Genomic DNA, 26,992 nt, shown 5'->3' with positions numbered 1-26,992 from the left:
CCTCTTGAAAATGGCCTGTCTCTAAACGGACTGTGATTAATTTTTATAACACAAATGATTAGGCAAACAAATAAAATATGAAAAGAAAGAAAGAGAGAAATATAATTACCTTGAAAGACAATGTTTTGTAGCCTACTTGCTTCTTTCATGGTCTCAATATATAAAAAGAAATGTTACTATGGAAATGTCAGTCTATCTCTTTGGCTTTTATATGTTATTGTCAAACCCCACAGAATGCAAGATGGCGTTAGGATGCTTTGCTATTTCTCTCTGATTCATTCTGTTTCATTAAGAGCCCTAACCCCACCAGTAGAATTTTGTTTAGCTTCTTGCTGGGTTCTCTTGCTGGCTCCTTTGACAAATAGGTAAATAAGTTACTGGGAAAGTCGTCATCAGTCATCCATTTGTGAAACTAATATTTATTGGCCTTCCTATGAGCCAAACAGGATTCTCGGCAGTGAACGAAATAGACTCAAATCCCTGCCTTCATGGAGTTTTACATCCCAGTGAAGGAAGAAGGACAATAAAACAAATCGGTAGAGACTGAGTCATATGGTGATAAGAGTGGTGGAGAAAAACACCTCAGGGAGCAGCAGGAATAGGAAGTGTTGCTGGGCAGGGGAGGGCGGGTTAGAGAGAGAAGTCTCTCTGAGAGAGTGACATTGGAGCAAAAAGTCAAAAGGTGTGAGGGAAGGGGCTGTATAAACAGCGATAGAATGAGCATTCCAGACAGAGAGAAGGGGCCTGGCAGGATTGAGAAATAACAAAGAGGCCAGTGCAGCTAGAATAGAAGAGCTGAGCTGGAGGAGGGGGGCCAGAGACGGGAGGGACCGGGCAGGGGCAGATCATGGAGCGCCTTGGAGACCATTGGTAAGACTTTGGTTTTTACTCAGAGACGGATCAGAAGTCGTGGGGCGTTTGAACTAAGGAGAACCATGAAATGACACATATGTTTTAAATTATCACACCGGCTGTTGTGTTGAGCACAGACTACAGAGAATCAGGGGGAGAAACAGACCCTATAGGAAGCTATTGCAGTGGTCCAGGCAAGATAGGATGGAGGATGAGACCAGCGGGTTGCAACATCCATTGGGAAAAGACTCCCTGCAGATGGCTACCCACTCAGCAGTTCTGGCTTAGGTGCCAGGAGTTGGTGGTCACATTTTCTTGGAAAAAGCATTTTTTTTTAATATTTATTATCTTTAGTAAAAGTATCGGAAAGTTTTGAAAGCCAGTAAGTCCACATTTACACGTGGAAGGTTGGTATGAAGGGCTCTTGCTAGTGACACCAGAAGAGACAAGACCTCTATTTTTTTTTTAAGATTTTATTTTTTTCCTTTTTCTCCCCAAAGCCCCCAGGTACATAGTTGTATATTCATAGTTGTGGGTCCTTCTAGTTGTGGTATGTGGGATGCCGCCTCAGCATGGCTCGATGAATGGTGCCATGTCCGTGCCCAGAATTCAAACTGATGAAACCCCGGGCTGCCTGCAGCGGAGCGCATGAACTTAAGCACTCAGCCACAGGGCCGGCCCCAACACCTCTATTTTTAAGGGCTGAAATTTATTTATTAAAGTTTCTTTTTTTTTTTAAGGTTGACACCTGAGCTAACATCTGTTGCCAATCTTCTTTTTTTTTTTCTTCTCCTTCTCCCAAAGCCCCCCCAGCACATAGTTGTATATTCTAGTTGTGGATCCTTCTAGTTGAGCTATGTGGGACACCGCCTCAGCACGGCCTGATGAGTGGTGCTGTGTCTGTGCCCAGGATCCAAACCAGCGAAACCCCGGGCCGCCAAAGTGGAGCACACGAACGTAACCACTCAGCCCCAGGGCCGGCCCCCTGAAGTTTCTGCTTAAATGACAACTGAGTAAGAATTCTCATTTGTTTCTACTCTTGCTATGGAAAAATGCCTTAATACGATCAGCTCACTTCCCTGCCTTAGCAAATGCTATATAGTAAACAAAATTAAATTAACTCACTTTTCAAAGGTTGAAGATTTGCATTACTTCAGTATCCTAATTCTTGCCAATAATTCATATTAAACAGACATTCGGATACAGACGTACATGATACGTGAGATTGGCCTGAATTGATACTAAATCCTAGGATATACTCTAGAAATCTGATTATTTCTTTTTAATGCCTTACATGTTTGTTTCTTGCTATCACACATTTTTCTCCTCAGAGCAGATTGCAAATGAACTCTGGTTAATGAATGATGGCTAATCAAGATGTGTTTTTTTTCTACGATCCCAGCCTCTGAGGGCTACAGTGCACATCATTTGCTGACTCTATAGCTGATTATGATACACACCAAATAATCACTGAAATTCATCACCTTGTTTCTGAAATAAACAAATTACTAACCTCAACCACGTTATTCAAAATACAGATCAAAACCCCCCCTGGTGTGATAAGCCTGCACTTTTATAGCCTTCCCTGCTATTCTCTCTCCAGCAGCATTTTTCTGGACTGACAGGACTATTAACCGGATTTTCAAACCAAGGCTTATTTACATCCTGTAGTACATTTCAGTGAAATTAATTTAGGTTGCCCTCCTTTTTCACCAGCTTCTCGATAAATCTTACCGACAGTTTAAATAAAAATATCATCAAGTCAGGCTGGCTTGTGGCAAACATCACCACTGTTAAATGTTCTGCCCAGAGCTTGAATAGTAAAAGAAAAAAACCCCAGAAAAATGAAGACAGAACTTTTCAATAAATATGAATAAAACAGAAACCAGAAAATATGTGAAACTTCACAGTATATGGACAACAACAAAATTCCAGAGGAATGTTGTAAAGACACTGTATTAATTTTCTGGGCCTGCCACAGCCAAGTACGGCAGACTGGGTGACTTAAACAAAAAGAAACTTATTTCTGATCGTTCCAGGGAAAGTAGAAATCTGAGATCAAGGTGTCAGCAGGTTTGGTTTCTTCTGAGGCCTCTCTTCTTGGCCGGTAGAGAGCCATCTCCATGTTCGTATGGCATTCTCCCTCTACATGTATCTCTGTCCTAACCTCCTCTTCTATAAGGACACCAGTCACAACGGATGAGGGCCCACTCTAAGGACCTCATTTATATTTAATTACCTCTTTAAAGACCATATCTCCAAATACAGTCACAGTCGGAGGTACTGAATGAATTTGGGGGGACACAATTCAGCCTATAACACACACAATTCAGGAAAAGTACATGGCATGAATCTGTTGTCATCTATTAACTGTTTCATGAACTATGATTTTTGATTCTTTGAACACCTAGAATGTGCTAAGCCCAGAACATAGCATTTGACATCCTTACCCCACAAATGGAGGATGACCGCTAAGTCTTGGTATGACCCACCAAACCGACAGCAGAAACAAAAAATCTCAGAGGCACCAGGGTCCAGCCAACATTCTGTTCAGCATCCAGCTCTGCATTCAGGGAACAGCCACTAGCCAAGCTCAGTATGTGTCTTATGAAGAATCTTTCTTTGCCAGATATCTCAACATTTTGCATAATTGATGAAGCCAGGTAAAAAGGATTGCTTTGTGTTTTCTGAAAGACATTTGCTACAGGAAAAGACATCCCTTTGCTCTTTATTTTTCTCTAGCCACATTTGTAATACTACAGCTTCCCACTTGGGCCAGAGATATAGAGTCTAAAGCCAAATGAGGGCTAATATTGGGTAGGTATCCATGGCAGCCATCACTAATTGCTCTTGACTCTCATGAACCTGGACCTGGCTTCAGAATCCTTCTCAACAGAGCCACCACCATGGCTGTAATTGAGGTTAACACATGAGATGAAACTTGTTTAGCATCCCTGACCGGAACAAAGTGGGCTGCTAGAAGCTAACGCTTGCCTCTTTCTATGAAGCCAGTCTCTTCAGGTAGGAGTTTTCAGTTACCACATCAGTCTTAACTCTCGACTGGCCAAGCTAGGCTTGGTCTCTGTGTTGGTAAGAACCATTCTAAAAAGGCAGAAATGGATCCAGGTTTCGTGGAGCCTGAAGTTTACATAATTTGGGAGAGGGGAATTCTCTTTAAGAAAAAGAGTGTAAAATTATAGATGAAAATTTGTAGAGTCTCTCCCAGGGCCTTGGAAGTGACCCATGCAAGTGAGAGACCTGAAGCTTAATTAAGCTTCATTAGCTTCAACTGGTCACCGTCCCTGTCACCAGGAAAAAAGTGCCTCAAAGTCAAACCTCTTCTGTAATGAAAACTCACTCCCTCACTTCCATCCCCTTCTCTTGCGCCCCCTCCTTCAGCTCCTGTGTGTCTGTATTTTGTTCCAAGTGGGCTTTCCTCCTATTGCCTTTCTTCGTCCTCCACTTGGCTTTGCTTCATGGAAGGCAGCAGGATGGGCAAATTAGGAGATGCAAGACTGGGCTGAGCTTGAGAAGCACCAGGCCACAGAGAGGACTGTCATCTTGTTCAGAAAGGAGCACAGATTTGGTTACTCTGCTTCTGAGATTAAACAGAGGGCACATTTTGAGTGAATTAGAGACCAGGCTCCAGGATTTAGCAGATGAGGGCGAGCCAACCCTCTCTCGTGTCACTGAGAAGTAAGCATGAAGATTTCTGGAAATAGGTGTGCAATTTACATAAAGAGCCCAAAGGCTTCTAAGCGAAAGGAACCAAGATCACTGTGTATTTCCCCAGATATTAAAAATGATAAAAGCTGATAGGATGGACTGCATTGGCTTTGTCCAAGGCTAGATGCCAAAAAAGGCAAAGAGACTCTTAAGGGAAAGAGACACCACAACAGTTGAATGAGACTTAACCAGATGGCTGGTCCCTGCCCTAAGATGGTCAGAGGAGACATTGGTTCTGGATCCGCAAGGTGAATGACACCATCTAGACTTCATAGATACAACACTTGTACTCTCCCCAAAGTAGTTGTGAACAAGTAGCCAGGCTGAGAGACCAATGTCACTATAGAGCTGTGACTTTGGGAACACAGACCTTCTTTAGTGCAGAAGGTTCATGGCTGAATCTAAACCTAATGATAGAGGAGCATTTTTTCCACACTTATCTTCCCCTCCTCCCTGCCCCTCTCCTAACACACATCACTCGGTCTCCATAGTATTTCCCGGAGCAACCAGGAACCCTTGACTCCAGTTCTTCCCCTCAGTGGGCAGTGGCAGTGGTTTTGGTGGCAGTGACCTGTCTGGGATTCTGTTGCAGTCCCAGCATCTGGGAATCCTTTCCAAGGCATCTATTAAGGCAAGCTTTTTAGCATAGTAGAAAAGCTATAGATTTGGGAGTGAGAGAGACCTAGGTTTGAATCGTAGCTCCATCGTATACAAGTTGTATGATCTTAAGCAAGTTGCCTTATCTCTGTGAACTTCAGTTCCTTCATCTGCAAGCTGAACTTATTGTGAGCAACAGCTGAGTGGACTTGTCTAAAGTACGCAGCACAGTATCCAGTATAGCATGTGCTCTGTAAATATTGGTTCTTTGCCTTTACACTCCCAAGGCTTTCCCTTGCTTTATTTGAGCAATGCAAAGTTTTCATTTGGAGTATGGAATCAAACGGTGGTCCAAACAAGGCCTCTCATGATCACCATCACCTGTACACGATCATTGTAATTGCGGTGTGGAAGCTATAGTCACACCAATGTGAGGATATATGGAGAAAAAAAGACCAATCACACATTAGCCTCAGGCTTGAATACTACATAAACACTGGGAAACAAGAAAATTAGGCATCAGTTAGCTTGGATTGGATATTAAAAAGAACCCCAAAAATGCAGACATCCAGATGATGTGCATAAAGAACAAAATGTATACGGAATTAAACGACTAGAACCAGAAGTAACTTGCTTTGGAGCAAGCAGGAAAGAAAGTAAGCAAAGTGGCTTTAGGAAGCTTTCCTGGCAAACCCCACCTCAAGTGGATCACTTACTGACTTCACCATTAGGCATATAGGTTTGGTTGCCTCACTCTGCACTTATCTGTATTCACATATCATTTTATGTTTCAGGTTTTATCTCCCTAAATTTATTGTCAATTTCACCTGGGAAGGTGAAAGAAATCATAGTTTCTTTTTTTTTTTTTGGCATACTCCCCTTGGGTAGGAACATAGGAAATAAAAAGAGCAAAAAAAAAAAAAAGAAAGAAAGAAAGAAAGAAAAGAAAAGAAGGAAGGAGTAAGAAGGAAGCAGAAAGGAAAGTCTGCTTCAAAAGGAAGGCTAGGAACCATATCCCCGTGCTAGGAACCTGGCCATCTGCAAACTGTTTGCTCTTGGCTGTTCTATTGAACTTGATTCGACCATCTTCTCGTAATAAATGCTTGTTGGAGAATTCAGCATAAGGGACCATCTGCCGTGCTTGACCTGAATCATCAACAATGGGCAAAGAACTCATTTATAGCCCGTGTTGGTCATTAGTGACTAATTAAATGTGGGAAGCAAATGCAGTACTTTCCAGAACAGCTGTTATAGATAGGGACAAGGCAACAGAAGTAATTGCACAACTGGTTTTATAAACAGCTTTGTCTTTGAATCCAAATCCAGGTGTCTTCCTATGATGACAGTACCTAAAACAAAGAATAAGTAACATTGACTGAAGAACTTGAGAATGAGCAGTACTCAAGTCCCCTTAGCCCTACACCACCGTGACGGAGTGGGGTTCATTGCACCTGCCCAAACATGCTACCTTCTAGAAGTGACCCCTCCCACCTCTCCACATTCCCTTGGCCCTTTACACCACTGGTGAGGATCCTATTACGCACTGCACTGCATCGTCATCCTTCGGATTCAGGTTTTTATTTCTACCACTTGTAGAGTCTTTAAGGCGATAACTTTGCCACATTCAACTTTAATCTTCCATAAGACCAAACAGCAATTTTTATTAAACCTACAATGAAGGACCATTTGTTGCATAAATTAATACAATTCTCATGGCCCTTTAGTCTGAAATTTGTTCCCTTATCTATTTCTTCGTTTGAGCTGGAGCCCCCAAATCCAATAACTATTGGTGGACTGTGTTAAACACACATGAGGTGGCATGATCTAAGAGCAGAAACATGAGCAGGAGGTCAGGAGATTGAGTCTAATTCTGGTGTTTTTTCTAAATGTAAAACTGAACTTTGGTACGTCACGTAACTTTTCTACACCTCGATGACTTCATCTATAAAACGAAGGAAAAGAATATCTGCCCTGAAAATAAACAAACGAAGAGAAGGGAAGACATTTATTGGGTGCTTATTATATGCCAGACACTGGGTTAGGTGCGCACACAGGAACCACCTTACACAAGTCTCAGAAAACTTGGCTTTCATTTCCCAGGTTTACAGATGAGGAAACTGAGACTCAGGGAAAATAATTGGCAAAAAGTCACTCAGCTAGTAATTGGCAAGGTGAATACACACTCAGACATTCTAATTCCAAAGCACTTCAGGTCAAGCCATTTGACACTTAGTGAGGGCCACTGAGCTGGTACCATGATGGTTGCTCAGGATACAGAGACAACATAAACAGAAAGCTAAGTGTCTACAAGAGGATGAAAACACATAAACAGATAATTGTACCCGACTGTGCAGGTAAGATTCCTTCTACCCCACCCTGCTGCTTTTAATGAGACTGTGAAAAATAAATAATGTAAAAGTCCAAAGCTGTATTTTAAGTGCCTGCGCCAAATGCCGTAGTTCTTGCACTAGCAAATATATTTTAAATAAGCAACTTTTGGTCCCTGTCCTCAGGGAACTTACAATCTTACTAAAGAAAATATCAGTGCTTGAGGTGGGGAACTTCACTTATCTAGAAAATTTGCTCACGTGGAACAATATATTCTTTTAAAATAATAGACAAAATTGATATTGCTAATTTTGTTTTTGAGCTTGATGACTATTGCAACGAAGATCAGTGTCTTTGCAATACAGTGTTGTCACACATCAGAGGCTAAAATTTTCTGAAGTTATATCAACTAATCACAATTAATTAATAATCCCCAGGCTTCAGTAGGCTTATATTGGAAAATATTCTGGCTTTGACCACATATTCCTCTATAATTAAAGGCACTCTTTGGTTAAGCAATATTTTTAAAATTTAAAAACATTTCTTCTCATTTAAAACAGTAATATTAACTTTTATTCATAAAATCTTCCTCCTTTTCATGTACACAAGAACTGTGAATACTACACATGAAATCCAAACATCAGAATACATAAAGGAAATTTCAAAAGGAGGTCATGCCAAAAATTACAGGATCATTAACTAATAATTACAAAGTACATGAGTGTGAAAGGATGTTTTATATTATTATTCCTTTGGTATACTTCACTTTTGTATTATGGATCTTTTGCAAGAAAAATTTTCCTGATTTTCTTGCTTTATTGTTGAAGTAATGTTTAAAGCATGTACACATAACCCACAGGTTTAAATTCAATGATTCATTCTTATTATATATTCATTGTCTTAAAATGAATATGAATTTCAGAATGCTTCTCCCCATGGCATATCACAAAGGATTGAATTTTGTTAATCCTTCTATACAAAATAAGAGCTACTGATTATTTCTTCGTTTAAATAAACATTTGTAGTGAAGAGGCTCAAAAAGAAATAGGTGGAAATACACATGCCACCACTTTTTAAAAAATTGATTGAAACATATTTACCTCTCTCTTCTGAATAGACATAATTCTTATCACTAGCACAGTAAGTTCATACGTAATATTCCACAATTGTCCTGTAAAACAAATATTCTCTCTAGGACTGCCTTGAAATCTCTTTAGATAGCAATAAACTCTTAAATTAAGAAGAATTTACTATGAGATCAATGCCCTCATATTTTGGTGATTGTTAGGAAAGTCCACTGCTTGTGGAAGGAATCACAAAAGAATGGGGCTTGAATTTTTAGGGACTAAGTTAGGAAAGGTCAAAAGTTAGAGGACGTGAAGGGCCTAAGGCTCCCCATCTTTCCCCAGGAGAGCTGTTTGCATTTGGGTCTCAGATGCTACCAGGTAGAGTTAGATGGAGTCCCTCCTCCCACTTGTCCATTTTGCTCTAAATTATTTAGAGATGAGAAGTCTCAAGGGAGTAAATAGCCCAGGACCCAGAGTCACAGGGTTTACCTCGAGTGATGCCAAGACATCACAGTGAAGACAGGACAACAGATCTTCCAAGTGGAAATTCACCATGGTGATTGAGGGTTTCATAGTCTGCGGGCAGCACAGGAATGGACACAGTATGCAGCAGACGCCAGAACCTGTCAAAAGACACCCTGTCTATGAGAGCCTTGGGGAAAGTGCCTGTGTGTACAAACTGAAAGAGCTGTTCTATTAAAGTGCTCATTTGGGGCCCCCTCCCATTGTTTGGGGATTCCTCTGACTGAGCATAATGTCAAGGAGGAATATGACCCCCACCGCATGCACCTAGGCAGAGTTCACACTGGAGTCTGGGGGAACCATGGAAGCCAATGAGGTTTCAAGACTGCAGGTGGGGGCCCGCCCGGTGGCACAGTAGTTAAGTTCACTCGTTCTAGTTTGGCGGCCCAGGGTTCGCCGGTTTGGATCCTGGGTGCGGACATGGCACTGCTTGGCAAGCCATGCTGTGGCAGGCGTCCCACATGTAAAGTAGAGGAAGATGGGCACGGATGTTAGCTAAGGGCCAGTCTTCCTCAGCAAAAAAAAAAAAAGGAGGATTGACAGCAGATATTAGCACAGGGCTAATCTTCCTCAAAAAAATAAAAAAAGACTGCAGGTGGGCCAGTTCACTAAGAAACCTTCACTAACTTCCTGTCCCACGCCCACCAGTGAGGTGGTTGCAAAGAAACATCAAAAAGCATTAATCCATAGCCACAGTGTGCATCAAAGGAAACTTAGAAACATTTAGAGGCGGTAATCGCCAAAAAAGATGAGACTCTCCTGCCAATAAAGTGGATTGGGGCCATTATAACTTGCATAATAAATAGCAGCTAAGAGTTATTGAGCTCTTTTCATAAAGCAAGCATTGTGTTCTGCATATATCATTTAATCCTCAAACCAAGCCTATGAAGTAGGAACATAATTATCTCTATCCAACAGATGAGAAAAATTAGGCTTGGAGAAATTAAGGGACTTACCTAAGATCACACAGCTAGCAAGAAGCACATTCCAGAAAGCACTTTCAACTTGTACTGTCCCAAACAGTAACCACGAACCACATGTGACCATTTAAATTTTAATTAAAAGTAAATAAAGCCAAAAATTCCGTTTTCCAGGTGCACTGGCCACATTTCAAGTGTCCAATAGCCACATGTGGCTAGTGACTGCTGTATCAGATGGTGCCAATTATAGTACATTTCCATCGCTGCCGAAAGTTTTAGTTGACAGTGCTATTTTAACCACTACACAAGTCTCAGGAAGGTTAAAGAAATAAGCCAGTTTAAAAATACACACACATTTTCCCCTCACCATCTCTCCTGTGGTTCTAGCGAGGGGAGCATTATTTCATCCACAGATGACAGGATTGAAACAGAACAAGAGTCAAAAATATCACCACCGGGGGGCACGGTGGAAATGGGAGCAATGGGAAATCCCGCACAACGTTGAAGAGACTTCTGTGTGGACAACTCAAGAGATCTGTAAGATCAAGTCTTCTACTTAATTTCACATGTTAAAGGGGGGACCTTCTAATGAAGGAAAGGATAGACAGCCACGTTACAAATATACATACGACCCATTGTGCTCGCGAGCTGGGAAGACTGGCACCCCACCAGCCAGAGAAGCAACACAGAGATGTCACATTTGACAAGTAGAGCTTAAGAAGAGTCAGTGCTTCCAGAACATTCTGAATGGTTCTAAAACTTCTCTGTTTTGTCATAAGAATATGTTTGTGATAAGAAATCACAGTTGCATATGACCTGGAATTTTTAAAGCAAATATTTTCTCTTAGTTGGGAAAAGGAATACGATGTTTCAAATAAAATTCTAATACACTTGCTCAACATGGCTGCTTTCAATAGTAGGTGTGCCATATTCTGTTGCTGAACTGATGTTTCTGTTTATCATATTATAGAATTATAGAATATAAATATTATAGAATTAATATTTATGCCAAAAGACAGATTATGAAGAACTTGTTTAAAAATCTATCACAAGTTGCAACAAGTAAGATTTTAATCCTGTTTATATTTTAAAGGTAAAATGAACCAACCAGCTAGCTACAGTTCTGGATCACTAACCCCAGTGGTAGTAGCCATGCTTTCAGAGAACATAAGGAATGGTCCTTGATTTTTATTTAAAGAAACAGTAAAATGCTTTTTGTTAAGTAGAATTTAGCTTCTCTTCTCTTCCAGTAATTTTTATCACAAATTTATCAATTTGATAGCAAAAGATTTTCTTTCGTCATTTGAAAAGATTATTTTACTTTTTAAATCAACAGATTTGTTCCCACCCTATCCCTCACCAAATGATAAGATATGAACCTGGTAAATTCACACTGCGGAAAAGTTACATGGTGAAACAGCACCTTGATTTGGCTGTCTAGCCACCCTCTGCCCGAGTTCTCTTCCCCAGAGCTAACTGTTTTTTGCCGTTTCTGATGTATCATTGCTGAGATATTCTGCATGGATACAGGCATAAGTATGTACGTCATTGTTTAAAACACAAGTGGAAACATCACAGTAATAATTGTTTCAGGCAAATTCATCTATGGATGCTCAAATTAGTAGACAAGAAAGTACGATGAGTAACAGAAAATTCACATAGTCTCAAATTAACTCCCCACAAGATACTTATTAACTAAAAAAGGAAAATATAATAACTTGACCATGGAGAACCCTGGCAGACACCACCTTAACCAAGTGATCACGTTGACAGCTCCAGCAATGAGATATGTCAACATCATGCATCTCCTGATATGCACTGTGAAGGGCACAGCACCACTTTTATGATATTCCTGCCAAAAAAAAATATTTTAACCTGAATCTAATCATAAGGAAACATTGGGAAGACCCAGTTGAGGGACATTTTACAAAATTTCTGGTGAATACTCTTAAAAAGTGTCAAAGTCATAAAAGGAAAAGACTGATGAATTGGAGATGTTGCCCAAGATTAAAGTACACTAAAGGACATTAGTGGGACAACTGAAAGAAATTTGAAAAAAGTTTGTAGAATAGTTCATGGAATTGCATCAATGTTGATTTCCTAGTTTAGATTGTTGCACTGCTGTTATGTGAGGGGTTAACTTTTGGAGAAACTGGGTGAAGGATAAACAGGAATTCTTTGTACCATTTTTGTAACTGTAAATGCAAAATTATTTCAAAATGAAAAGTAAAATTTTTTTAAAGTAAAAATAAACTGTAGTCTTCTGTACCTACTATTCTCTATCTTTCATTTCTCATTTAAAAATATGTCTTGAGCATGGAAGCAACCCAAGTGCCTGTCAACGGATGAATAGATAAAGAAGATGCGGTATATGTATACAATGGAATACTACTCTGTCATACAAAAGACAAAATTGTGCCATTTGCAGCAACCTGGATGGACCTTGAGGGTATTATGCTAAGTGAAATAAGTCAGACAGAGAAAGACAAGCACCATATGATTTCGCTCATATATGAATGATAAACAAACACATGGATAAGGAGAACAGATTGGTGCTTAACACAAGGGAAGGGAGTGAGGGGAGGGCAAAAGGGCTAAGGGGTCACATAAGTATGGTGATGGATAAAAACTAGACTATTGGGGTGAACACGATGCAGTTTACACAGAAATTGAAATATAATAATGTATATCTGAAATGTACACAATATTATAAGCCAATATGACCTCAATAAAGTTAAAAATATATACATAAATGTCGTGAGGATTATTCCATATAAGTATAGATACTGCATTTTTAACGGATGTGAAATCTCCGTCTTATGGGTTTATAGTATATTTAACCAGTTTCTTATTACTGAACACTTGGGCTGTTTCCCAGCGTTTGTGGCTAACATTCTTTTACATAAGACTTTTCGTACACACGGTAAAGCCACTCTAAATGTACAATAAACCAGTGTCTCCTGGTAAGACTTAGAATTCATGCTAGGGGGCTGTTCATGCAGAGTAACAGATGTGGCCAAGTCATTTATCAAGCCCAGATTTGAGGAAAATACATCCTGTTTGCTAATACTATAAATTCCCAATGTTGCTGCTAAAATGAACTGATTTTTAACATTGTCTTGTATATTGAGCACATACTCTTTGACTTTCCTTCTCTTCTAAATTCTTTGATTTGGGAGGACAAAAGAGCCAAATTATTGTAAATTTTACCAATTAAAACATTTTAACAAAAAAAAACATGAAAATACATCCTAAATTAGAAATTCAAATGAACCTATCTTCTCTAGGAATTAAGACTCTAACCAAATCTTTGGTGTACAAATCAGTTGTTCCAAAGATCTGTATGCTAAAGCATGCACGAGAGTTTAAGATAAACTTGGTAATTGAAAGGCTATAAGTAAACTCTAAATGTTGTAATAAAATGCTAAAAAATGCATTTATGTGTAAGAAAGATTGTATTGATAATCAGAAAACTCTCACATCATAGAATGAGAATTGATATAATACACTATCTGTCTCCTCTTCCCTCTTCCTCCCTCCCATAACCTTGCTTACTTTGCATTTGCCTTAAACTGCTTTGGCAAGTGGACAAGCAAGCCATCCTCATCCCGATCCATGCCTAATGAAAGAGGAGAGGTTTTTTTTTTTATCCTATTCTCATAATTCTTTCTCTTTTAAAGTCTTCTGTATATTCCTTTTTCTTTCCTTCTTTCTTTGTAGGACTCAGAGAGGCAAAGAAGGCTGCCTCAGCCTTTCTGGAAGGTGGAGATGGAAAGTGAGCCAGGGGCCATGCTCCAAGGTGGAGAGAGTGGACATGTCTGGGCTGTTTCTGAGATACTGACTTGTGATCATTCAGGGCGATTGAATGATTTAAGATTAAGAGACTGCATCATGTCATAGTTAAGCACACAGCTCTGCCCTTCACTAGCTCCAACCTTGGATAAGTTACTTAAATGCTTTGAACCTCGGTTTCTTCATCTACAGGAGTATTTCCTTTATAGAGTTCTTGTGAGGATAAATGGCATAAAATAATATAAAGCCCACTTTACGTTATTGTTGTTATTGTTGTTATTGTCATTGGATCATTGGCCTAAAAGCTGATTCAAGGCCTTAAATATAGAGAATTGTAATACTAAATGAGCATTAACCTAAAAGAGCTATAATAATTGAAGACAATAGAAGCCTTGTCCATTGCCTAAATAACAGAGCCAGGAATCAGCAGCCACAACAAGAAAAGGAGACAGATGGCCTTTGAGTCCTAGAAACGAAACCAGGCATTGGTTTGAAGAACAAACCTCATTATTCTCATAATTCTGTCTCTTTCAACGTCTTCTATAGGTGTTCTCTACCATTAAAACAGCACCTAGAGACCATTATGTTGCATATTTCACAAAACAAATGAACAATTCCCTTCCAGTTTTTAGCTTATAACAAACCAAGAGTAAATATAATACAACGAACCAACAAACATTTGGTTTTTCTCCTGCATATCAAGTAAATAGAGCACTGGATGAGGTGAAGAAGCACTGTTAGGGGTCCTTTATCTTTTCTGGGAAGACTTACCGTAGATGACGAGGTGTTAGGAGTCATCTGAATGAAAACTTCGGAAGCTGTCTTAGTTTCCTATGACTGCTGTTACAAAGCACCACAAACTGGCAGGCTAAAACAACACAAATTTATTCTCTTACGGTTCTGGAGGCCAAAAGTCCAAAATTAGTATCACTTCCCCAAATCTCCCCTAGACTCCTCCACAGGATCCAGAGGAGAACCTGTTCTCACCTCTTCCAGCTTCTCGTGGCTGCTGGCATTCCTGGGCTTGGGGCCACATCACCCCCATCTATCTCTGTGTTCCATTTGTCTTCTCCTTTCCTGTCTGTGATAAATCTCCCTCTCTTTTCTACCGACACTTCTGATTGGATTTACGGCCCACCCGGATAATCCAGCATAATCTCCCATAGACTTAATCACATCTGCAACGACCCTTTTTTCATCTATGGTAAATTCACAGGTTCCAGAGATTAGGATCTTCTATCTTTGGGGGCCAATATCCAGCCTATTCCCTCAGTTCTTCCCTTTTGTAGAAAGCACTGTTCAAGAAAGCTCGCAATCAAAGTAAGGGATGCAGAGTCTGGCACAGATGCAGGAACAACGAGTGTGTGTTTTTCTCATCCTTGTTGTTTATCAGAGTATCTAACTGAGACCCTGAAGGAAAATGCACTTATTGAGAGGTAAAATACACTCGGCCGGGGATCTGGAAGAGAAACCGGTGTGGGCAGCAAGGAAAGCAAGGGGTCACCAAGGGATGACAGCTCCCAGGCTCAGCAGCACTCTGGGCTGGGAACCAACATACTGTCACCTCCTTACAGCTTTTGTCGGATCCACCCTGACACCAGCTGATCTTAGCCTCCCCACCAGGACCCCCAGGACTCACACATAGTCAGAGACTCAGGCAAAGACAGTCACGACAACACACCCATCCCCACACCACCCCCTGGCAATTACAGTGACTGGATTGCCCTTTCTGTTCACGACTCTGTTAGCATTTTCATCTCATTTTACTCTTTCCACCAGATGGTCTGCTCTCTCTTCTTATAGCTAAGAAGGATTTAGATTAAAATAAGCCCTCTATAGCCATCACCTGAGTTTTAACTTAAGCTTAACCCTTGTCTCAATACCAATTTTTACATTTGTGGTCTCAGTAAAAGGTGGGGTACGTTCCAAGACCCCCAGTGGATGCCTGAAACCGCGGATAGTACTGAATACTGTATGTACTATGTTTTTTTCTATACATGCAAATTTGAGGTTTGGCAGCAAAACTAGCACAGTTTTTTCTTCCCTTCTTCACAATTTCACGGGTAGAAGATTCGTTCTTACCGTAGATCCTAGCAACCTCAGACTACAATGTTTTTTCTTATTAAGCTGAGAACTTTCACCTTGTCACTTAAAGAAAGCACTTTAGGGTTTCTCTGGTGAATCTGAATTGCCAGCATCACTACTTTTGCGCTTTGGGGCCATTATCAAGTAAAATAAGGGTTACTTAAATGCAAGCACTGGGATACCAAGACAGTGGATCTGATAACCCAGAGGGCTACTAACGGACTAACGAGCAGGTAGTGTATACAGCATGGACACGTGCAACAAAAGGATCATCCCCATCCCAGGGTGGATGGAGCAGGATAGCGGGGGATTTCATCACACTACTCAGAATGGCACGCAATTTAAAACTTATGAATTATTTCTAGAATTTTTCACTTAACATTTTCAGACCACAGTTGAGCTCAGATAGCTGAAATCTCAGAAAGTGAATCAACAGATAAAGGGGGGCTACAATATTGAGGGGTGAACAGGATGACAAAGATGCACTGCCTTGTTTCTCTTACACCCTTTCAATGAAACTAACGAGACTAAGCAATTTTCCAGAGGGCTAATGATTTTGAATTCTTTTTACCACTATAACTTGGCTACTGGATAATATTCCTCCATGTGACAGCCCGAGAGGAGCCAACAATCTGGTTATAAAGGACTAATTCTCTCCAGGAAATATGAGGGGCCTATCCCCGGAGCTGTTTCCGAGGAGAACCTATGTAAGGCTTTGGTTCCTCTCCTACAAGCACTCCTGCGTGGTGCATAATCCCCAGGTCCCTTGTCAGACCACCTGGGTTCAAACCTGTGCTCCGAGATTTATCACTTGTGTGAATTGCCTCACAGGGATTGGCTAGGCTGCAGTCCCCAGTTATTCAAGCAAACGGTAATCTACGTGTTGCTTTGAATGTATTTTGTAGATGTGATTAAAGTCCATAATCGAGTGATTTTAAGAAAATCAGATTATCCTTGATAATTTGGATGGACCTGATTCAATTTGTTGAAAGGCCTTCAGAGCAGAGTTGTGGCTTCCCAGAGGAAGAAGAAATTCTGTTTGTGGACTGAAGTTTCACCTCGCGCCCAAGAATTCCAGCTTGTCCTTCCTATCAACCCAGCTATGGACCCCCACAATCACGCATGCCAATTTCTAGCAATAAATCTCTTAGTACAGATCTCCTACTGGTTTTGTGTCTCTGGTTGAACGCTAACTGATATAACACGTAAAGCTATGGAATAGAGACTGACACACAGTTAGGGCACAGAAAGTTTTTGTTACTGTTTTTGTTGTTATTGTTGTTGTTATTGATGGTAGTGGTGGTGGTGCTATTGTTACGTAACATGAACTTCTGGAATTTTCCAACAGTATTCCAGTTTCCAATATTCTGTCCCATTGATCCCAAGAAGTACATTCTCTCTTGTCAGATAATGTGACTCAATGCTTGATTCAAAAAGTGTAGCTACTAAAATACTCCACTTAACAGAGAAAGCAACGTCATGTTCCAAATCATGTCACGCAGATTTCACAGCTCAGTAACTAATACACCTCCCAACAGAGATACATTTTTTAGGCAACGATTAATCTAGAGAAATTCTTCACCCCCTGAGTATTTAGTACAAATTCTACATTTGCATTTTTTTAACCCTAAGAATTCTTCCTTTCAGTTTGCTTTACCTGTATTTTCAATACTTTGTCAAACGTGAATTTCCACCGCTTCCTTTCTTCCTCTGCCATTTTCCATTTAACACGACAGGATTCCTTCAGCCTCTGCTAATAGCTTTATTATATCTATGCCTGCTTCAAGTTTGTAGCAAGAGCCATACAAACGACTCTTAGACCTAATGAAATCACATTTTCTGCTTAGCTAAATGTCCCATGCATATTTGAAGTATAACACAGGTTATTTTCACTTTTTCTTTCTAATGGTCTCTATTACTTCATTACCATTTTGTCCTCCAGAAGCTGACTTTGGTGGTTCATTCGAAAGTCTTACTGAGCATCTACTTGAGCAAAAAGGCATCACATTGCCTATTCTCAAGGAGTTTTTGACAAAGATAATAGATAAAAAGTAACTGTATCACTTGGAGAAGTGATTGCCATCAGGGTGGTTCTGACAGTTACGGTGTTTATGAGAACAAAAAGATCACATTTGGTTGGAATGGGTAATTAAACTGAGAAAAGCCTAATGGTAAAGGTGGCTTCTGAGGAGACTCTTAAAGAATGGCTAGGATTGCAACAGACTGGGCAGGAGGTAGGGGCCATGTTAGAGAATCAAAGCAGCACATGAGCACGGCAGTGACTCACTTTATACGTGAGGAAAGTGAAAGCAGACAAGAAGTTGCCCAAGGGCATGCAGCTAGTTAGCAGCAATGAGACTCCAAGAGAGTCCAGAAACCCAGTGAAGCCCACACAGCATCTTTAGTCTGCAGTTCCCTGTTCCTTCTAGTTAGAAGGCTGAGGTCTGAACTGCTGAGCCTTCTATTAAGAGGCCACGGAGACCAACCTCTCATGCCTTCTATCCCTTTTTGCTCAACCACTCTCAGAACTCTAAGACCCCATCATTCATCCTTCTATCTCCCTCCAGAGTGGATCCCATAGTCCTACGTGCATCCTTTCCCTCCTTCTCTATCCTCTCCTTTCTGGGCCATATGGAACATCCAGGCTGTCTTCACCTTCTCTGAATGGTTCTTTCACCTTCTTTCCCTAATGGAAACTTTGTTCTTCTTAAGGACACAAACAAAGGTTGCTTTTTCCTTCATAGCCCATGAACCTCAAAGCCTGGCTGATGTCCCCACACCTCCCAGTGCTACTATCAAGCTTTCATTTGCCTTTCCTTCTTTAAAATATCCGGCTAATTTGAAGCCCATACTATCAGAGTACAATTCACTCACTTCTGCCTCCTTGTAGGTCACATATTCAACTTCCTGATCACTCCTCAACTTACTGACGACTTTTTCCCAGTCCGTCACCCTTAATGTCCTCACTATCCTCCCTACCCAGAAAAAGTCACTCACATGCAAACCACTTTAATTACTTTCCCCCTGCCTTTCTCCTTCCTACTTTCCTGGAAAATCTCCAAACCTAATTAAACTCGACTCTGACCATATTCTAGTAACCGAAGTTTGATAAAGAAAAATTTCATGCTGCTGAATAGTTCCACCATAAATTCACGGCTCAAAGCCGTAAATGGATACCTGACACTTGCCAACAACCTACTTACTCTTCTCCAGTATATCTGTTTTCCAACTCTCATAGACAATTATTTCATACTTGCTCCTCTCACATCAAACATCCCTGTCTCACTCTCGCCCATGACCTTACCTCATATTTTCCGGAGAAATTAGAAACAATTTAAATGGAGTTCCCTTATCTTTCTATATGTCTACTTTCTTCTGTACCTATTCTTTCTACTTTCTTTCTGCAGTTACTAAGGTAGATGTGTCCCTTATTAAAAAAAACCCACCCCTTCCGCTGGGATCTCCTGATCCATGTCTTCATTACCTTGCAATTACGCCCTCCCTCTCCTATATCATCTGTCTCTCCCACTCTTAAGAATCCGTCTCATCTGATCTAGTTTCTCTGATCTTAAGAATCGCTTTCCCTTCACCCAAAGTACCCTCAAGTTTTCACTCCATTTCTTTCCTTCTCTTTACAGCAAAAACCTCAAAAAAGTAACTACATCTCCTATCGTCACTTTCTTACCTCTCAATCTCATCTCAACCACTTCAATCAAGCTTCTGACTCTTCTACTTTCTTGTCAAGGTCACCAACAACCTGTTGTTGCTAAATCTGTTAGACACATATGTGCCTTCATCTTATTGAACCTCTTATCAACATTTAGCATTATTGGCCATGCTCTATTTCCTGAAACACTTTCTTCTCTTGGCCTTACTGTCAACCAATCTCCTAATTTTCCTCTTACCTCACAGGCCTTTTCTTTTTCACTCTTAAGCTCCTCTTTCTCTACCCAACCTCTGTACTTTGGAGGTTTCTGAGATTCTCTCCTTTTTCTCTACTTATATTTATTTTCCAGGAGATCTCATCTGAGTCTTTAGCTCCACTCGCTTCTACCAGCAAAGTACAGATCCCTGATTAGGCCTCATAGTCTTTAAAGAAACAAGACAGGATGATTCTAGGCAGAAATTCCTTCCATTCAACCAAGCATAATCCCACCAAAACCAGACATCATTCCAAAGTCACATCCTGAGGTTCACTGACATACCCACCTCTCCCCGGGTGGTGGTCTTTCCCCAAAAGAAGGCACACACAGTCTTTTTCCAGAACCATGCTTTTTGTTTAACCTTCATGGTACCACTACAGTGCTCTTGAAGCCCCTCTTCCTTCTTCTCCCAAGTCCACTTCCTGTCACAGAACATTTCAGAGTGAAATCACCCACAAGTACCTCTCATTTACACAGATCTCCTGACTCTGCATCCAGGACTTTTTCCACTATGTCAAGCTGCCCGCTTAGACCCTTACTTATAGATAAGTTTCATTTTATCCTACTCTGTTTATGTGTTTTGCATGAGATTCTTATTCTCCACCCATCCCCCCCAAAAAAATAATTGACAATCCATATATGGCTCCATAATAAACTAGCAGGCAATGCATTATGACACAGAGAGGTTTATTTTTCCAAACAAGTAAAACAAAAAGCTTGGCTTAAAAATAATAAACACTTTATACTCGTGCATATAAACAACACCAAAAAAAAAACCCTATATTGCTTTCCTCTTGTTTTCCCTTGCAACAACCTATTACTATGTCAGATTTCAAAACAAAAGCTAGTTTCCATAGGAAGAGAAAACAGATTTAGTCAAACAATGAAGAAAGGAGTAATGTTCACAAGGTTTAGATTTAAAATCCTATGTAGCTTTTCCAAAGAGACTGATGTTTACTGGCACTTTACTACTTTTAATCCTGAGCATGAAATTCAGTCCTTTAGGGAGGCAAAGCTGTATACCTATAAACAAAACAAACATCACGTGGTCCCTTCCTGGTGCAAGCTTTGGATAAACTTCTTCTGCAACTCTTTCCAAATTTGAGTAATGTTTCTCATTCTCTAGGTTAAATTCTAAACTGTCAGGAAAGATAAGTGACAACTAAACTAAAATAGGTATGAAGAAAGCTCTCATTTCATGTTTCTCTAAGCATGTTCCACTGACAACGCATGGGATAGTAATGATGTTTATCAAAGAGTCTATACTTTTGTTTGGGTTATGAATCATTTATTTACGACCTTTAATAAGAATCAGACATTGTCTCATTACCATCTCGTCAAGAAGTATGCCTTGCAATGAATTCTAGTGAAGTCTATTTTTTTTCCCCATTAGTGTGGTATGTGTGTTAAAAATTAAAAATGAGATTATTAGATGATCTATTCGGGTCAGTGGTTCTAGGACTATAAATCTGTGGCTAGTAAGTATTAATTCATTTTTCTTAGAAATTCTGAGACTACGTAAGAAAGAAGTACCGAAAAGGTCAGATTCCTGTGTCTTACCGACCATCATTAAACGAGGTACATGGGAAGAGACCACAAAACAACTGTGTTCCAACTTTGGGTGCCTTAAGGGCTCAGAGGACATAGACACAGACTAGCCAATACCACACCCATTTGCTACTTGATCTTTCATTTAAGGTATATTCTTCAGCCAAGAATTCAACTGATGTGTAAACAATTGTAAGGGCAGGAATGACCCTGAATGGCCCAAATGTTTTGGGGCCAGGCACACCTGTATTTCAATCTCAGCTCAAGCTTGTAATAGTTGTATGACTTTGGGCAAGCTGATTAATGTCTTAGCTTCAATTTCTTCCTCTGAAAATCAGAATGCCTATACGTAATCTCAGCAAAACTGTAGTTTGGATTTAATGATATAAATGTGTATACAGTACATGTTCCTAATAAATGTTTGTTCCTTTCTCTTGAACAATTTTACATAGGGAATCAGCAGCAGAGTCCATCCTATCACAATTGCTTGCTGGTTCGCTTAGGTATTCACAAGAGTATTCGCCTATATGTTGCCTCTTTAGAGACAAAAAGATGTCTTGGGCTTTGGCACTCAATGATAAAGCTATCTCTATCTGGTGACCCATTTCATGGATGAAACTCACAGCTTACAAATGCTGTTGAGCTAAAATAATAAAAATACTAAAGGTTTTATAAAAGAAAGTGATGCCTGAGGGCTCAGCTTGATTTTTTAAACTCGATTTAGTCATTTTGTAACACCCACTGAGTTCACTAAAGAATGTGCTCCCGAGCAAAGGGAAGGAAGTGGTTGTCTCAACTGAGAAAAAAAACAATGATGATGCGAATGCAGAAGAAAATAAGATGTGTCGACGAAAATAATCCATAACCAATCTATAAACAAAAATTGGGGTGAGTTTATTATGAACCAGATCTGAGGACTAGCTTAGCACAGGGCCTTTCTTCCCCAGGGAAGAAAGGGCACCAAAGGCGTGGGAGTGTACAGAGTGGTTATATACCACCAAAGAGCGTGTATCACATATGATTGAAATGTCCTTTTTACAATAGTCACAAGATTGCTCTGTGTGCACAGCAATTGATGGACACAGCAGGTAGCAGGTCTATTGTCTCCAGCTGGGTGGTCACAGGGTGAGCGCAGCAATCAATTCTTAGCCTAGGGAGAGAGGCTAATCCTTAAGGAAATGCCAATGTGGGGGAAGTTGCATCTTTATCTTAAGGCCATTTGTTCTTGTCTTTGGGACAGGGCAAATGCTTGAAGCAGATATACAATGCATACTCCATGGCCACATCAGACCCTTTTGGAAAAACAAGGTCAGGCCGAATTAGGTTTACACCAAATGGCTTCCTCATATACTCCAATATATCCTACTGCTTGTCGTTTGTTTATCGATGAGGTCAGAACAAACACAAATTCCAACAAAACTTTCCTCTGGCTTCTCTGATAAGCACACGGTAAATGCCACACTAGTCAAAACAGTGGGACTTCTAACTCAGGCTCCTGCCCTGAGCATGACTGTTCTCACTGACATGAATGAGAAAGGATGGAAATAGAAACCAGTCAAGGAAGATTCTGACTTGAGTAATATGAAAAAAGTCAATTCTAGGGGGTTTAAATATTTGATTATGCAAAATTACTGAAAGACAATAATTTTATTTTTTCAAGTCATAGATAGATTGGCTACACACAATTTTAAATTGTATATATAGGGGCTGGCCCGGTGGCTGAGTGGTTAAGTTCACACACTCTACTTCTGCAGCCCAGGGTTTCACCAGTTTGGATCCTGGGCACAGACCTAGGACAACTCATCAAGCCATGCTGAGGCAGTGTACCACGTAGCAGAACTAGAAGGACCTACAAATAGAATATACAACTATGTACTGGGGGACTTTGGGGAGAAAAAGAAGAAAAAGATTGGCAACAGATGTCAGCTCAGGGCCAATCTTTAAAAAACAAAAGATAAATATTAAAAAAATAATAAATTGTATACACATCAACAAAATCCAAATTAAAGACAAATGGCAAACTGAAAAAAGTTTTCATAACATATATGACAGACAATGAAACATTGACACTAAAATATAAAGTGCTCTTATAAATAAATAAGAAAAAATGATCATAGTAATAGAAGAAAAAGGAAATAAATAGGAAATTCACAAAAGAGAAAATTAAAAGGGCTAGTATTTATTTTTTAAAAGTTAAACCTACTGCTACCCAAATAAACGCAAATTAAAGCAATTAGATAACATTGTATCTATCAAATTCACTTAAGAAAAAGAATTTTTTTAAAATATTAATAACCAGAGCAGACAATGGTAAATATAAAGGCAACAATATTTCTGAGAGGCAGGGAGTTGACAAATTTATTAAAAGGTTAAAAACGCTGCATGTTCTGACTCAACAAATCTGCTTTTAGTAATATATTCTAATGAAATAATTATGGTTGTGCACAAAATTTTATCCGTAAAAATGTTGAAAATGGGCCGGCCCGGTGGTGCAGTGGTTAAGTGCACATGTTCTGCTTTGGCGGCCAGGGGTTCGCCAGTTTGGATCCCAGGTGCGGACATGGCACTGCTTGGCAAGCCATGCTGTGGTAGGCGTCCCACATATAAAGTAGAGGAAGATGGGCACGGATGTTAGCTTAAGACCAGTCTCCCTCAGCAAAAAGAGGAGGATTGGCAGCAGATGTTAGATCAACGCTAACCTTCCTTTAAAAAATAATGTTGAAAATGACAATATTTGCAATGTAAAAACTGGGAAACAAGTGCCCCAGAATCGAAGATTTCTATGTTACATTCATACACCAAAACTGTATGCAACCATCAAAAGTGGTATTGTGGAAGATTATTTCATAACATAGCAGTATGTTAATAATTGATTATTAAGCTTTAGAAAAGCTAGGAAACAGTATGGATAGCATTAAAGGAAGGAAAGAAGGAAGGGAGGGAGGGAGGGGAAGTGGGGGACAGGGAAGAAGGAAGAGAGGAAGGAAAGAAAAACACCAATATATTAATACTAGCTTACTCTGGTTAGGCGAAATTTGGGTAATTTTTTTTCCAGCTTTATTGAAATATGACTGATAGATAACACTGTGTAAGTTTAAGGTGTACAATGTGATGATTTGATACACATATATATTGTGAAATGATTACCACAAAAAGGTTAGTTAACACATCCATCACCTCACATAGTTACCCTTCTGTGTGTGTGTGATGGGAACAGTTAAGATTCACTCTCTTAGCTACTTTCAAGGATACAAGACCACATTATTAACTATAGTCACCATGCTGCACATTAGATCCCCAGAACTTATTCATTTATACCTGAAAGTTTGTACCCTTTGACCAACATGTCCTCATTTACCCCACCCTCCAGCCCCCAGCAACCACCAATCTGCAGTTTCTACGAGTTCAACTTTTTTAGATTCCATATGTAAGTGAGATCATACGGTATTTGTCTTTCTCTGCCGTATTTATTTCACTTAGCATAATGTCCTCAAGGTCCACCCATGTTGTCACAAAGGGCAGGATTTCCTTCTTTTTTACGGCTCAATAATATTCCATTGTGTACAGGCATATATAAGGTAATTATTTTTTATTTTGTTTTGCTTTTTAATATATCTGTATTTATTACAATGTATATATATAACTATACAATTTTGAAACTATTTTTAAAGGAAACATATATATTGTCCAAATATTCCAAACAATTAAAAAATCACGGAGAAAAAGAATAACTGGTTAGAGTCTATAAAAGATAGACCACTCACTGATAAATGTCTACAGGAAAACTGTAAACATGTTTTGTGAAAAAATTGGACTGTAATATAATAATAATTAGTAGCAAATATTTTACTATGAGTAAAGTGATTTCAAACTAACTTCACTGCTTTTATAGATAGAACTGCTCAGTTGGTGATTCTAAAAAATGCTATAGACACTGTGTAAGTAGATTTCTGCAAAGCATTTGGTGGATAAGATGGTGAAAGTAAACCTGTGTGGATTATAAATTTGTTGACAATTCAAATGCTCAAGATATTTAAGACACAATTGTGCCACCATGGAAGGAGTTTCCTCATGGAGTGCAACAGAGTGTGGTTAGTGGTCTGTCTTAAATATTTTTACTCAAAAATAAGATGATGACACAATTTTCAAGTTTATGGAGGCCTCAAGCTGAAGGGTAGAAGAAAAAACGAAAGATTCAAGACCCAAAAGTATCTCGCCAAGTTGGAATGCAGGGTCAGAACCAGCCCAGGAGACTGGGTAGGAAAAATAGTGTGCTTCTTGAGTATCTGCTTGGAACGATTTGTAAAAGCTGTGGAGTACTGCGTTGAGAGGAATTCTAAAGACACACGAGGCTCTGGGAGAAGAGTGTTGAAATCAGTCAACAACATCTAGTGGTTACCTCCATACGGCACAGTGTATGGCTGCGATATCTTGAAGTTAGGGATTTATTTATTCATTGATTTATTTAGTAACAATTTATACAGGTTTCCTATGTGCTTGGGGGGAAAGAGTGCTGAAATCAGTCCACAATGTCTGGAGTTGTAAAGTTGTGATCATACAGTAAACTGATAACCTGAAGGTGATGGAAGAGATTTGTTTATTTATTGACTCATTTGTTTACCAACTACTCATATAGAGTTTCCTATGTGCTAAGCGTCATTCTAAGGGCTTCAAAAACATTAAATCATTTGATTCTCATAACAATCATATGATACAAGGTACTATTATTTTTCTCTCTCTACAAAGGACAGATTAGGTAACTTGCCCCAGGGATTCAAGCCCGGGAAATCTGTTTCCAGAGTGGGTGTCCCTAACCACCTCTCTATTATGCACAACATATGGACCATTATTATACACATAATAAATTTTAATTTATTTAAAGATATATTTTAAATTCTACGGTTAGGACCAGAAAATATAACATGTTATATAATTATAGAATGGAACAGACAGATTCATATAAAAAAGTTAGTTTGGGATTTCTTTCAAGTCCAAGAATAATAATGTAGAAGCTAAGAAAACGAATACACTTCCAGCTTTCATTAATAGGAAAAAAATAAGGGAGAAAAATGAAAGGAAAAAGAACTAGAATTTTTTGATTGCCTACGGGGTGCTAAGTACTTTATATAATCTCTTACTTACTCTTGATCACACCTCTTGGAGGTAGGTATTTGTGGTAGATTGGCTGCATTATTGGCTTCAATGGCTTCCCATTGCAATGTGACCTTGTAACTCCCCTACTTCCCCCATCAAGAGACGGAATCTTTACCCTTTGAATTGCGCCTGGATTTGCTTTGGTCAAAAGAATGCAACAGAAGTAACTTTGCTTGAGTTCTGAATCCAGGTCTCACAGGCCTGTGTACTTCCACTCTCCCTCTCTTGGTACACTGCTAGTCCCCATATGAACACTTGTAGACCAGCCTGCTAGAAGATGAGAGACCATTTAAGTCATCACAGCTGACGTCCTCCTAAATCGGACCAGCTCCCAGCCAACCTACTGACTCCAGATACATAACAGAGTCCAGCCAAGATCAGCCAACCCTCCCTTAGTCTCCTGAGAAATAATACATGGTTATTGTTTTAAATCACTAAGTTTTGGGGTAGTTTGTTAACACAGCAATAACCATAGGAT

General features: G+C 39.6%; 1 long non-coding RNA gene across 3 annotated transcripts in view; it reads right to left on the bottom strand.

The window, feature by feature from the left end:
• Positions 1 to 6,450: 6,450 nt before the first annotated feature.
• LOC102149797 (uncharacterized) overlaps positions 6,451 to 26,992 on the bottom strand; it is a 39,654-nt gene continuing 19,112 nt past the window's right edge. For all 3 annotated transcript variants that reach the window (XR_011439053.1, XR_011439051.1, XR_011439052.1), the window contains 2 exons: positions 9,060 to 9,193; positions 6,451 to 6,524 (listed from right to left, as the gene is read on the bottom strand). This is a non-coding gene — a long non-coding RNA (uncharacterized lncRNA). The remainder of the gene's footprint in view (positions 6,525 to 9,059; positions 9,194 to 26,992) is intronic.

This window comes from Equus caballus, chromosome 5, assembly GCF_041296265.1.
Source record: "Equus caballus isolate H_3958 breed thoroughbred chromosome 5, TB-T2T, whole genome shotgun sequence".
NCBI classification, from domain to species: Eukaryota; Metazoa; Chordata; class Mammalia; order Perissodactyla; family Equidae; genus Equus; species Equus caballus.
This window is presented reverse-complemented; position numbering and strand designations above follow the sequence as displayed.